Source organism: Neopelma chrysocephalum, unplaced genomic scaffold (genome assembly GCF_003984885.1).
Source record: "Neopelma chrysocephalum unplaced genomic scaffold, ASM398488v2 Primary Assembly neopelma1_69, whole genome shotgun sequence".
Lineage (NCBI taxonomy): Eukaryota > Metazoa > Chordata > Aves > Passeriformes > Pipridae > Neopelma > Neopelma chrysocephalum.
Genome location: NW_020897729.1, coordinates 5,286,718 through 5,301,630, shown reverse-complemented (window position 1 = coordinate 5,301,630; position 14,913 = coordinate 5,286,718). Strand labels below are relative to the sequence as shown.

At 43.5% G+C, this 14,913-nt stretch overlaps 1 protein-coding gene across 7 annotated transcripts in view; it reads left to right on the top strand.

The window, feature by feature from the left end:
• The window catches only part of KCNMB2 (potassium calcium-activated channel subfamily M regulatory beta subunit 2), a 143,586-nt gene that overhangs the window by 95,090 nt on the left and 33,583 nt on the right, over positions 1 to 14,913 (top strand). Inside the window, exon 1 of one of the 7 annotated variants that reach the window (XM_027685691.1) lies at positions 12,052 to 12,227. The exons of the other annotated variants lie outside the window; for them this stretch is intronic. The gene's annotated coding sequence lies outside the window, so the exon portion shown is untranslated. Of the gene's footprint in view, positions 1 to 12,051; positions 12,228 to 14,913 lie in introns of those variants that run through there. 7 annotated transcript variants of the gene reach the window in all.

The window sequence follows — 14,913 nt, the reverse complement described above, 5'->3', positions numbered from 1 at the left end:
AGGTGTTGGGGAGTAAACATTAAAGCATGTATTAGAGCAAATTCAGGCTCTGCTGCTCAGTGCACACTGAAAAAGTATTTCCTAGAGTGATTATATCTGAAAAGAGGCTGGCACGAGCCAGGCTTTAACTGAGGAGTCAAGTGAAGGACATTTTATTAGTCAAACAGTTTCAAGTGCTGTTTTGAGTTATAAATTACACTTGCTCTTCTGAGGAATGAATTCACTGTTGGTAGCATTTGTGGGCTGGAGTTAGAGGCTTAGAGTAATGTTTAAGTGATGCATATTGTGATGTTTCACAAGGGGACAACTTAGAGTACCCTGTGGACCTCATTTGGAAAACAAAATACTCCAGAATGCTGCAATAGAGACTGAAAACAGCATATGGGGTAGGGACGGGACACAAGAAACACTCCCTGACAGCAAGCTGCTCTCGGAACCACAAGGAAAAACTGTCAGGAAATTCCAAGCTGTGGCTCACAGCCAGCGGGTAACTCACTGTCCGTCCCCCTCCAACTTCACACACAGGAGCTCATGCAGCATTCACTGGCAGCACTTCCCAGCTGTGTCAGGCAAATTGAAGGTGTAGGAGTAGTAAATTAAAACATGCTGCCAGCTTTAATGCACTTATTGGGCTTTTGGGTCTTATTTGACTTCATATTTATAATCTTTATTGACTTTAGGGGGAATTGGAGTCATTTATGTTTGCATTTAAAACAGAGAAGGACTGAGGACTTGCACACAAACTTCCCATGGGCAGAGCACAAACTTCCACACTACCCAGCTTACAGACATCATGCTGTACCACAGCAGTGCCATTACTCCAGCCCTGAGCTGATTTGGAATATCCATATTCCCCAAAATACATTCAGAGTCTGTTTTTCCAAACATGTACAAGAAGCAGCAGCTGCTAGAAGAGGAACTGTATCCTACACAGTGATTTTAATCCAAGAATAGCAAACAGGCAGGTCAGGGACAAACAGAAAAACTGAGGCAGCAAGCATTTAAACAATTTGGATAAAAACTTGCAGCTGAATAGGACAAGTGTCCACTTGGGAACTTAAGTCTTCATTTCCACATAATAGCAATCTGGAAAGTCTTGAAAATTATTTGCTCGTGATTATTGCTGTGCAGCACAGTTGGCCCAAGCACAGGGACCAGGAGCAGCAAAACCCCTTGTAGTGTGGTCCCTGGGCTGGAGGAACACCTGCATTCTGCCTTTGCTTGTGAATTTTGGCTGCTGTAAATGAGTAGAAGATTGACAATGGTCTAAACAGCAGCTTTGGAGTTCAGTTTGTCATGTTAGGAGTTAGGTTTACACCTGTCTGTGTAAACAACTAAAATAAGGTCAAGGAAAGAGGTGAGGATTCATGAGAAACGTGAGCTGGCAGGTGAAGGGTGGCCTCCACCAAACTGTGGTGCTTGACAGCTCATCTGGCCCCTCATATTAACCCGGTGTGGGAATGGGGAGAGATTTTGTTAGATAACACTAAAATACAAAGAAACTGCCATAGTTTGCTCCAGACTTCCACATATTTTTACATCGTGCTTCTGAGAAATCAGTTATTCTCAGCACATATAATGTCTGTTGCTGAGCACAGAGTCCAGGCACTGGGGAAACCTATGAAACAGCCATACAGATTAGCTCTCTGTCGTAATCTACTCTTGCCTTTCCCCAGGAGGAAAGGCCTGCTAGAAATGCCCTTATTTTCTGGCAGCCCCTTGGCAGGTGGGTTTTGCCTCACAGGGATACCCAGTCCTAGCCTCCATCACTAACTTCTCACCACCCAAAAAAATGGATGGCTAGATGCCACAGGGTATTTTCCCTGTGTCCCCAACATGGTGTCCCAACATTGCCTAACCTCAGTTAGGACCCCGGGGGACACCCCCCAGGAGCCCCAGGGCTGCAGTGGGTTGAGTCAGACAGGTTTAGGAACGGGACTCAGGATCAACCCAGCAGCTCTCATGCCCTGTGAGGCAAAGCTCAGTGCCAGCACAGCAGGGAGGTGTAGGATCATTCCTGACAACCTTCTCTGAATGACCCAGATTGCGTCAACGGGCTCTGGAGGGAGCCTGCAGCCAGCACCCTTCCGATGGGAGCATAGGATTTACAACATGGGGCCCAAGAGAGACAAGGAGCCTGACAATGGGAAAGGAAAGCAGAAAGCCTCAGCACCCTTCCCACCTTCAAAGCTGGTAAATGTTTCTTACTCCCCTTTCTACTTTTTCTTTTAAAGAAGCTGAAGAAGTCGCCCCTTCTCTGTGCTGCTTTGCATGCCAAGTGGCAGGCTGCTGGGAGATCCTGACACCAAGCACTGAACTTTCCAGGTCCAGTGCCTTCTAGGCTACTATCCAAAATGCCAGAGGCAGCCCAGTGCACTGGAACCTTGCATGCATCCAGAATGGCCCAACATCTCTGCCCTTAATATTTAAGGATCATTTTCTAGATCAGGGTACCCATGCCAGATGCTGGATGTTGTGCCAGCAGAGGGGCAGAGGTAGCAAAGGAGTCTCCTGGCTTTTGCATGCTTGTTCAAGGCTGCAAACACAGCAGTACTGACCCTTGCTACATCCCTGTAGGTGAAGAGCAGGCAGAGGCAGCAAAACCCAATCAGCAAAGGGGTCTACACAAACCTCCTGAAATGATGCATGGATATGCCAGAAGTCCCCCGTCCCACAGGTCTCCCTTTGGAACTCTGCAGCTCTGTGGTGCCTCTTGGGCTGAGCAATGCCTTTTGGGCCATATAATCTAGTTTAAATGCAACAAGCATCATCCCCTATGCAGGTGCAAGCCACAAGCACCATTATTCCGGACATACAAGCCACTTAAGGCAACCCTGCCACTCTTGATGGAAGAGGCATCACAGCAGTAGCTACACCATGGACCATTAATTTACTGCCAGGCAGATTGATCCTAGACTTTAACATGCATTTAACTAGAGGTCTGGAGCAGAGATATTGCAGTGCAACTGTAGAAGTGCACTTTTACAGGAATAGTTTTAGTGCTAGTTGAATTGAGTGGCAAAGTCCCTCTGCCTCCCATGTGGCCAGGAACTCACTTCTGTGTGCTCAGGAAGACACTGTTGGGTGGAATATTTGGTTGTTAACAAAGGTATGAGGCAGTGCAATTTCAATAGGTGTTTCACCAGAAATGAAGCAAGGTGGAAAGTAGGGAGTTGGGCAGAAAATTATTTAGGTGTCATTTATGTAAAGCTTCTCCAGTACAGAACTGAAAATCTGCACTTCTGATGCAACCCCACAGATTCTTGTAACCCTTGTGCTTCAGGCACACATTGATAATCTTTGCTGGGCTGGGTTCAGATGAAGTTGGCTTTACTTAGCACAGCACAGGCACATACCTGCCACTTACTGCTCAAACATCACTTCAAAGCTGCATTGTTGGGGTGTGCAGGAGGAATAAAAGGCCAAATTTCTATAGTGTCAATCAGTTTAATTCCAATTTGCTCAGCAGAGCCTCGCCCGTTTCTAAAGCAGGTCAGTTGCACCTCTCAGTTGGTAAGCTGGTCTTGCTAATTGCTATGTGTCCAGCAGTAGATATATTCTTCCTAATATCAGTAAAGATATAAAGTTGCCTTTAATTGGAGTTTTGAAAGATCCCGGTTTATCAGCAATTAGCTTCTGTACTGAGTTTATTTGAATTGAGCAACAGAACACCATCCTAGAGATGTGACAGGGTTGAAAAACTGTCCATTTTTTATTCTGCTTTAATTCTTAACTCTATTGCTGATGTATAAAGGCTGTTGGGGAGATGAAACATGTCTCCTGTGAGGGAAGAACAAGTGAAAAATGGCTTAAGCCCATCTACGTAACACCCACATGCTTACGGTTGGATTTATTCCACTTAAAACACAAGTCTGATCCCTGCTAATAACACAGTTAATTATCTCTGCGTGAAGCCATGTGGTTTTGAGGAGCACTGGAAGTTTCAGAGGTGGGGGATGATGATGGGAAGCACCCCAGCACTGCCAGCAGACCTGGCAGGTCTCAGCACTGTCCCTGCCTCCCACAGACTAGCAGGTCAGCATTAGGAAGCAAAGGTTGCTTCTGGGATTTTCTGTCAGCACAAGGTCTTGGTGTGGAAGGAAAAGAGATTTTCCCCCTCAGCCCATCTCCAGCCCTCTCACTTTCCACTAAGCACATGTTCATCCTTCTGTGTCCCCCAGCTCTGTCATCCTTGTTAGGTTTCCCAGCTACCTCCCCAGCTGTCCTCAAGCTACAGTACTACACCTGACTGCAAATTGCCTTATTCCTACTATTTCTTCACATCCCTCTGCCCTGATCTCATGGCCCCCTGCCCCTCTGCATTGCCCCCACACCAGCTCCAGAGCTGTCACAACATGCTCATCTGAGGGATGGTATCCTTCTAGCACCTTGATAGAACCCTCCAGCCAAGTTATTAAAACCATTTAATATCACTTCTGAGTGGTAGAGACGTTGCACTACTTAAAATAATTGCATTTCTTGCTAGTTAGAGATAAAACAGACCCTTTTTAATCATTTTTTAATCATTAAGATAAGGCCTGATGTGCATTACGAGATTATTAACAGCCCCATAAGTGCAATAACAGATACCAAACCAAAAGCTAAGTCATAAGTGTTCTCAGATGCCTGTAGATTAATCATTTTATATCTCCATAGGATCATTCACCAAGGCTTTCCATCATTGTACAGTCTTAAAAAGTCATAGGACAGCTCTGTTTCAAATTACAGCTCTGCCTTGCCTGTAGGAGGCAGAAGCAGGGAAGGATGGCACTTGTTTGCCTCCAAATAGAAGTTAATGAAAAACCTGAAACAGAACATGGAAATTTTGGTTCCTTATTTTCTGTTTCACTCTGAAAAAAACAGTGCCTTGGTGTGTCAATCCTTTACCATGATTATAAAATTCATGCTGCTTTTCAAGTGGTTGTTTTTTTTTTCTTCAGTGTTTTCTTCAAAGTGTATATCCACTCCTGATCTCATGGGCTCAAACTGTACTGTTGATATTTTTGGAATTGATTGCAGACTCCTGATCCACAAAAACAAGCACCACCACCAGCAAAACAAGAGCCCAGGTGCTGCTGAAATGGCAGTCACTGCTCAGAATCTGAGCTGGCTCTTACACAGCCTGAGACAGAAACCCACTGCTCCCTCCATGCACCACAGGGGCCAATTTCCCTCTATTTGGGGATTAGAAAGATGACCACATAGCTGTTGTCTGACCTGTCTGAATCCCTATCAAGTGCTGTAAGTGCTCAAGAAGCAGCACAGCTTTGCCTTAATTGCATAAGCACACAGCTTGTTCAAACTCCACTCAGGCCCACACTCCAGGATTTAAAGTAGTCTTTAGAGCAGTCACAGCCTCAGATGCATTAGTCTCCTTTGCATACACATAAGGTGCTTGAAAGCTTCAGCTCCCATCCTTGCTCCTGCAGTACAAATCATGACTGCTTCATTTTATGCTGGTGAATCAAAAAGACCAGCAAATTACTAATGTCAGAGTGGTCAGAGAAAGCAAGACAAAAAGTCTGAGCAGAAAGGCTCTACCAGAATTCACTGTAATTCAGGTGTGTTTAATTCATTTCCTTTGTACCTCTACAACCACACTCAACACAGAAGCAGCAAATTTCCGAAGGGCACCAGTAAGCCACAGCTGGTGTGGAGCATTGCTCCCAGCCCAGTATCTGCAGGAGGGACCATCATGTCACACACACACAAGCACCCAGTCCAGACTGGCAGTTTTTGTTTGCACCTGATGCAAGTACCCAGCCACGGTCATAAGTCAGTCAAAGCGGCTACAGCTTCCACAGGCAAACTCATTATATGAGACAAATGGGTCACTTTTTTCCACCATGGTTAATGGCCATGAACCTGGAGGCTGAAATTTCAGTTCATGCCAAGGAATACAATAATCAACAATAAATTCCATCCACAAATAGGCGGAGAAGTCCTGAGCTGTGCAACGGAGCAAGGATGGAAAGAAGACTCATTTTTTTCCTCAAATGTTTGTGATCACTCCAACACCACTAAAATTGGCTCCCTCAGAATTATATTTAATAAGTTATTGCTATAGTCTAGCCCAGAACAGCTCCAGTGATATGTCATTAGATCTGCTGTCTGGCACTACAGACAGCTGCTCCCACCCAAAAACACCCATTTGAGCTCATACACTTGTTCAGCTGAAGGAAGTGGCTTTGGAGTTGAAACATCAAGCTAAGACCAAGGAGGTACTCAGGTTGGGCAGTTAGCACCCTTAAAGACCCTCTAGACAGTCCTACATATGCTGTGAAGAAGGGTTGTTTATTTAGGAGAGGTAGTTAGCATGGAGAAGGGAAAGCAAGTCCCTCATCGCTGATCATAAACATTATGAACTGGAGCTCCCTGTTGTGGGACCAAGGCCAAAATATTGCTTCTCCAAGAACCTGGCCAAAATCCAGCCCTCAAAAGCATTGTCAATGGCATGTTGGTAGGTGTCCCGAGGAAGAAGATATTGCAGAAATATGGGCTATCATTCATTATTGCTGTCAATTTTATAGAACAAGTGTCAGCATAACACAGCCAAGGCCTCGTGTTTCTGATGCCAGCAGGAGCTCACAGCCCTGGAACAGCAGGCCAGGCACCCTCATGCTGGGTGCTGAGTGGGGACAGGGCCACCACAGACAAGCCCTGCCAGAGCTCAAATCTGTCATTTTACATCTTCTCCAAAATTACCTTTTCTTTCTTTAACTGAAACACATGACTACTCTTTTCCCAAGGACATAACTTGGTGCCCACATGTGTCTTCTCTTGACTGCACCCTCATGTTTTCCCCCCCAAGCTGCATCTCCATCAGGTGTGTCCACAGGAGCACTCAGGCTCAGTCTCATGATACAAACCCACTCTCCCATCTGGTACAGGCAGCATCAATCAGCATCCCTCAGGCAAGATTTTATTACCAACAGTGGAATTTTCCAAATATTGACTCATTTTAGCCTAAATAATCTCATTCTGTTATTATTGCCTACAAAGCTGGCTCCACTTCACCTTCTACAATACTTCAAAAGTGATTTAGCTGCATCAAAGATAACTCACATGTAACAGCAGCAGAACCAGGTCAGGTTTAGTACAGTCCATCAGCTAAACTAAAACTCCAAGACCCACATCTGCTCCTATCAGACAATGATAGGCATCAATCAATACACTTCTTTCTGCACACTTCTTCCATAACCACGCGCCTACAGCAGGGAGGAAAGTAATACATTCAGGCTTTCTGAACTTTGATGTAGATTACAGCGAACACAAAAAGTGGCATCTTGATGCAGTACAACATACACACTTTGCCCCAAAAGCCTGCAATACAAGGAGCAGAGATGGTTTAAGAAACAATGCACACACAAATAGGAAATACTTAGGACTACTAGACACAATACCTTGGATGCACAAAGGGCACTTTTCCACTTGCTTATAAGCATTCTTCTTCATTTCAAACAGCTCCCAGTTCTTTGGTCCAACACCTCTGAAAAAAGACCCCTGAGATACTTTTCTTCAAACTATCTCAGCAAGAAGCAACACAGAACAATCCTCAAGAAACCTTCCCCCCTTCCTGGGTGAACTATTTATCTGCTCCTAATCTAGCCTTGATCATGAGCAGCTGGAACCCATAAACACCCAGCTCTCCTGGGCTGATTGCTCTGAATTGCCACGGTTTCTTTAACTTCAACAAATCCCTAATGACAATCAGTATCAGCTGAGGACCCAGAAGCTGCTTCTGTTATTTGTTTATGAGCCCAAGCAGTGTTTGAAGATAATAGATTTAAAAAATTAATGTTATTTTTCCTTATTAAGCCTGAAGTCAGGGCAGTAGCTAAAGTTAACTTGCTTGCAAGCGAAAGGATTTTCTTTGTGATACATTGATTCTACCTCTGAAATTCAGGTACGAGGTTTAGCATCGGCTTACTTAGAACAACTTCAAGGAACAGCAAGCAGGAGGTAGAAGATGTTTTGGATGTTTTTTCGTGTGGCTCATGTTGCTAAGGAAACTGCCTCAGTGATGGCTCTGTCTTCACCACAGCTGGGTCACCTGGGCTTTGCTTCTCAGGGTAAGGGGTGAGTCATGGCTGGAGAGTAAATTGCACAAACTTGCTAAGGAATGCCTTTATCACGTACTTCCACTCACATGTGAAAAGATAGATTATTATTAGTAGTTAATAATAAAAAACACTATCAAATCTATTTAATACTTTCACTTGTAGTAGCAGGCTCTGTATTACCAATTATATCTAACCCTTCAAATAGACACAGGAAAAATAAAACCACTGTTTTTTCCACACTCTTTTACAGGTCCTGGCAATTGTTGGGGTATGGTGTCAGGATACATCATGCCAAAAATGTCTTGATGACACAACACTTTGAATAACACTGCTTTCTAATTCCCCTCACAAGATACAATCATGTTGAGTTACTCAACATTGAGACATTTCTGAAACTTTTACCAGAAGCAGATTTTTTGTGTGTGACGCACTAGTGACAACAGCAGGTTTCAATTTGCTGTCACAGTGATTGAAAAAGAAGAAAGGATGGTTTTTAACCTTTTCCAAACCAGTTAGGTGTGCTGACATACAGGAAGGTGTTGGTACATGAATGTGAGACCCATATGACAGTTACATACACTCTCCACTTGTAAATCATGTGGTCCCTCTACACCCTTGTGAACCTGGTCTCTGAGAAGCCACCAAAGAAATACCTCCTCTTCCTTTATGTTTGTTTCAGGTTTTTCACATCTTGATTTTGTTTCTGCAAATAGTGATGAGTTTGACAAAGGGCCAGGTGTTTTTAGGCTATAATGAAGTCTGGATATTACAGAGGTCCATTACAAGGCATTAGTTAATGCTAACAGATATTGTACATTTGCACTTAAGGCTCCATCTGGATAATCATCCAAATGTTTAGTTGAGCTTTCAGAGCCTCATAGGTCTTTAGCATGGCCTAAAGTTATAAGTGATTGTGGGATGATATGGTGACCAGGAGTCTGAACTGGGGCTGATTCTGCTCCTTCTTGAAGTTCTGGTCAAACCTATGAGCCAGACAGTGGCAGCTGGTATTTCTTATCTCAGTGTTTTTCTTTGGCAGCGTCATGGGTTTAACCCTTAGTTTGGGCAATATCTGTTTAGTGTTGCCCTGGAATAGAACTGGAATGAATCGCAGGGAGCAAGGTAAGCATTTCTGATGAAACAAGTTGTACATCAAGCTGTACTGAACTTCAGAAATTAGAATTCAGTGATTTGTGAGAATTCAGTGACTGTGTGCCTTCCTGTAACGTAGATTTTATCCACCCTTCCAGACTTTTAGATTTTCCATCTGACACTATGAGAAGAAACTATCTAAGTGTTAAGGCTTAAGCAATGGGGGTCATTCCTCATGTCTGCTATCGCACAGCACTAGAAAAGTTGGAGATGCCACGTACCTCTTTCCTCTCCTGATCCCTTGGCCAGGGGCTTATTTCCTTTTCACAGACTGTAGGAGCTCGACTGCCTATTTCTCCGTTTTGCTGTCAGACAGTTTTGTAAGTGTCAGAAAAAGAAAATCCAAGGTACCTCTGGCAGTCACCCAAATAGAGGTAGCTGCTGGTTGGCACCTGCTGGAGCCCCCAGCCAGGGACCTGGAACATGAGCATTTTCAGTGCTAGGACCTCTGGCTTCAGCCTCCTGTTGGGACATTTTGACAACCTTCATGAGAAAGCCAGGCAGGTTTTATTTTGTGAATGCAGAACACTGTGAAAACATGGTGAGGGCTGAGTTCCTGCTGTGGAGCCTGAAAGCAGTCAGGGTTTTTTGGGGTTTAGGTTGCCTGGTCCTGTTTTGTTTGATTCCTCATCTCTCTAAGCAATGCAGGCTGATTGCTGTATGATGCCTTCCCTGAAGCATATGGCTGCTTTCTTTTAAACCCTTCTTATTACGGAATTTTGCAAGTGCCAAGATAAGCATTTAATCCTTGAGGGCTCATGTTCAGCGCGGTCAGACCATCTGCAGGAGCATGACTGCTCATGCCAGAGCACCCAGCCCAGCAGGGCAGCTCGGACAGCTCAGTTTGAGTGACTTTAAACAGTGGTTTTGGGGACCACACTGGCACGGGCCCTTTGATGTGTGTCTGACTGTCTCCTCCAGGCAGGCTGCCTTGCAGCAAGTCCTCATCATTCATTTTAAAGGAGACATGTCAGGACCTGCATTACAGTTGGGCTTTTAGCACCCTCTGAGCCCGCAGGCTGGACAATCTTGCAGTATTTTCTTCCCACCTCTGCTCACCACCCTGCTCTACTGCAGCCACCAGACAGGGAGGATGCTAGGATGTTATTTAACTGGGGATCTCAACAAATGCAGTGGGTGTCTTAAGATCAAAGGTCCTCCTCACCCCTACAGAGGCTCTGCCAAGGATGCGGTGAATTTATCAACGAAAATTTTTAATATTTTGGAGATTTCATAGGGTCACTTCAGTTGAAAAAGACCTCTAAGATTGAGTCCAACCATTAATCCAGCACTGCCAAGTCCACCACTTAATCTCCCTAAAATATTTACCATGTTCCCTACTGTCTTTTTTTGAAAATGTGCTTTGAAAAACACCATACCTCACTCACCTTTGATTTTATAGTCCTTGCCAAGGACTTTGCCCATATGCTATGTTAGGTGCTTCCATTTGCTCGTATAAGCTGCCATTTCCCCAAACGTCAAAACATTACTAGACCTCTGTGTAAAAGTCCCTCAAAAGTAGGAGAATGAGTTTTAATACTGCTTCTCACTAGTTTAATAGGAGGTTTGCTTGTTTTTACACTAAAATAGTTACTGTTACAATTTATCAGCCACACAAAGATAACAACCTTCCTATGGCTTGGATAGCAAACTTCAGTGTAAACCTTTGAGAAGTGAGTTGTAGTACCCCCTCTTAAGTTTGGGGTATTCTGGCCTAAGGATTCCAAATTATGTTCCAAATTTTCTGGTAGTCCAAAGCCTGGGAGGTGAGATCAGTTAATACCCAAAGCTACCTCTACTCCTGAGGCTGCAACCTCTAAGTGGGATGTGATTCCATCTGGTGAACCTTGGCTCAGACAACTAATAAATTTATCTGTTGCTGCCAGCTGTGAAACAGCAGGATGCTTGAGATGGGTATTCACCCTGGCAGGCCAGGATGTTGTTCTTTGTTTCTGGATCTAGATAAAAATTCATCAGCCTTTTGGGAAGGAAATGGGTGCAAGGGTTAATAGTGCAACAGTGCCACAAGCTGCTAGGTGACCGTTCTGCCTGACATGATAGGACTCTTGTGGGAAAGCTGCTTTTATGGGATTTTCATTATTTTCTTTGACCTATCTGCAAGAGAAGGACTAATCTGATGTGTTGTCAGCCCTATAGTCTCAGATGTGGAAATGGTTTATTTTAGACCCATGCAACAACTAGAATAAAATAGCTTTGAGTGTCAACATTCAAAGTCAATTCCTCAAAGCCCCTTCCAAAACTTAACCCAAGAGCTCAAGTGAACATTTGAATTAATATCCAGTGATTACTAATTATTTATAAAAAAAAGATGACTGATTTCTGAACTGTGACTTACTGAAGATTTAACAGCTTGGCATTTGAGCATCAGTGACTTTGTTTCAGTGAATTTTCCAATCCACTCCCTTAGCTAGACCTGACATCCCAACACAGAGCTCTAGGGCTGTGAAGAGTCAACAGGCAGCATATGGTGACTTTGGAAAAAGGCAGCAAAGCATTCATGTGTTGTTTGGCCACTGATTGCAGTTGTATGTGGCTCAGAGGGGAAACCTGCCAGAGCAAGCTCCTCTGCGTATCACATTATTAATACCTGCACCATGTAGCAGGTCATGGGTTGTGTCCAGGACGGCCAGAAAGCTGAACCGAAAACCAACCTAAACTCATTTGCAAGCTTTGTGCCTCCATACTCTATAATGTGACTGCTCACTCTAAAGATAATTCTATTTGTTTCCATACTACCTTAAAAAACCTTCGCCTAACTATGACCTCAATCCTTCTGCTCCAGTAAGGGCTGAGAGAAGATTGTTCTTTAGGACTCCAGCACTTGTTAATTCTCTTAAAGAGATTACTCAAATCTCCTAAACAAATATCAGAATAGATTCTGGATTAAGCATGGGTGCTAAAATGACCTTGCTGATAAAATCAGCATCATCAAACCTCACAAATTGAAGCGGGAAGCCCTGGATGTAATTTTGACTCGCAGCTACTATCATGGTAAGTTATCGGACTGCTCTGCATCTCTCTTCCCCTATCTCTAATAAATACTCTTGCAATGTTCCTTGAGAACCAATACAAGAAGTGTCAGATCTTCCAGATTTTTGTGGGAAAAACAATATACTGAGTCACTGGGGCACAACCCACTGTTTTCTTTTAGTAATGCTTATTGCTTTTTCTGTTTGCATATTTGTCTGGTTCATTTCGTTGTCAGTACGAGGCTGGTTTGCACAGCATCCCAACTCCTGTGTTAATCCAAGTGCCATTGATCAGAGGTGGGTTTAGCTTGGTGCATTTGGTGGGGTGCTCTAGTACAGGTGCTTGTTGGTGCACTCTGGGGTCCCCCAGGGACCATCTCCTTTGCCTGCCACCTTTGGGTGATTCCTGCCCCCATGCAGCAAATACCCAGAGTTATTTATGTCCTGTGTCTGTCAGTGCGGTTTCCTTTGTGTCTCCCTCAGGTTTCAGAAATAATTAACCCTGCAAAGACAGTTGTGGATTTTGGCAGTGTAACAGACAAGTTCTTAAGAATCAGGACCGGGGTGGTGGGGTTTTTGTTAAGTATTTTTGTCACTGTGTTGTGGCCAGGAACAAATCCCAGAAATTTTCCCAGAAATCTGTGAATAGCATTTCACAAAAGAGAGGACATTAAGTAAAAATTCCATCACTTTTAATCTACATCTCTTCTGTTGTTGTTCGTTTATGGTTCTTCTATAACCCCATCAGATTTCCTTGCAAAATCTCTAATGTCTGTAATGGGAATTTAAAATCCAATAAGAATTCACAGGCTATTTGGGAAAAAAAATAAAATAATTCCTTGGAGAGCAAAGTCCATCACGACTGAAGGCCTTAGGTTTACTTTCAAATCTCTTTACCCAATTTTCAGTTTAATTTACTCATTTGCTAATCCTAATTTTCCACTACTGTGCTTACAATATCTAACTAAATATCACTCATGTGGAAACACATTAAAATTCTACAGCTGGAGAATTCTAGGCTGGAACTTATGGCCTCTGAATGCTTGTCATTTTGCTTCTCAACTGTCAACATGTAGTGGTGGGTCTGCCTTTCTCTCCTCAAAAATGTGTTAGCTGCATTCACTGTTCCCTTTCTGAGCACTCCACTGCTCCATTTCACTGGCACTACTGTCCGCTATGGCAAAAGTATCCCATCACACTAAACTTCACTGATGCAGAAGTATAATCTTTTCCAAAAGATTTCTTCATATGCTATTACATAGGTTTCCTTTGTTCTTAAGTAATTTATTTTATTTTTATATAGAATGTTGGCACTGTGATGTGTTGCACCTGGAAATAGTAAACAATTGTATTGTGTCAAAATATTGGGAATAGCGCGATCTGTGCACAGCAATCAGAACTGAGGAACTGAGAAACACCCTTGACTTCTGACAAAGAGGAAGAACAGTCTGATTTTGTTCCAGTACAGAGAGCTGCCATTTGAACAGGCAGATCCGAAGGCTACATTTCCATCACATAACCCCTGGTTCCCCCATCCCAGATGGAGCAGGGCTGGGACTCGCTTCTGCGCAGGAACACATACAGGTGGGGCAGAGTGGATCTGCCCCTCTCTGATCCCAGCTGGGCTCCCAGGGATAAAAGAGTCAGTAAGGACCCCAAGCTGAGGCTGAAAGTGCATCTCCGGATGAGGCAGCTGAGAGTCGCTTTGTACTCGGTAGTGCTGGCTCCCTTCCCTCCACAGCTGCCTCCTTCACTCCCTTCAGGGGGTTAGATATCTGTGAGCTAATTTAAGGAGAAAAGCCTTTTTAATCCGGTATCTTACAGACTCAGAGTATGTATATTTTTATATTTTGAATAAAATATGAATATTAAGCTCTTTAGGCAGGGACTTTGTCTTCCAAGATCTCTTCAAAGCCCTTAACATGCTGCTGGTATTACAGGTGTAAATACTACAAATAATATAATACAGTTTGGATCCCATTGATCTGTTTCCTTGGGAATGGGCTCACAAAGTGTGTCTTTATGTTAGACAGAAAAGGCTCAGGTATGAAGAAGGCTTCCCCAGAAGTTAGTGCTGAGCCTTGACCTGGAAGAGCTTGGGGTCAAGAACATGTTTTGATTTAGGGTTCCTCATAGACCATGAGGCTCTTCTTGCTTTGGTTCCACCAGCAAAAATGGGACAACCTGCCCAAGGAACAAAAGTACAGTTTAGCATACAGAGCACTCATATGAGAAGTGGACGAGAGCTGTTTAACCCTGCCAGATAACAGCATGTAGTAGTTCAAGGCAGAAAGGGAGAATGAATTCCCAAAGCAGCTGAAGGCAAAGAGGGAAAAAGGGCTTAAGAAAGAAAACCCCTTATAGAAAAGAATATATTATTAACTGAAAAAGTAATTTAACAGAATAGTAATGTTCTCATACCACTGAGCAAATCTAATACCAACTCTGCAAATTTAATAAGATCGCTGCAAAGGCAGAGAAGTTCAATCTGAAGTGCACTCTTTTGAGGCTGAGGCCAATGTCCATTAAGTACAATAGAAATACTTCATCAGCTTCAACACAAGCCAGATCAGGCATCCATTGGATTTAGATTGTCAGTGGCTGTTATTGTCTCTACAGAATATTCCACTCGAACTCACCATGGCGATTGAAGTAACATCTAATTTCCACAACAATACAAGCATATGCTCAATATAGAATCATAGAAT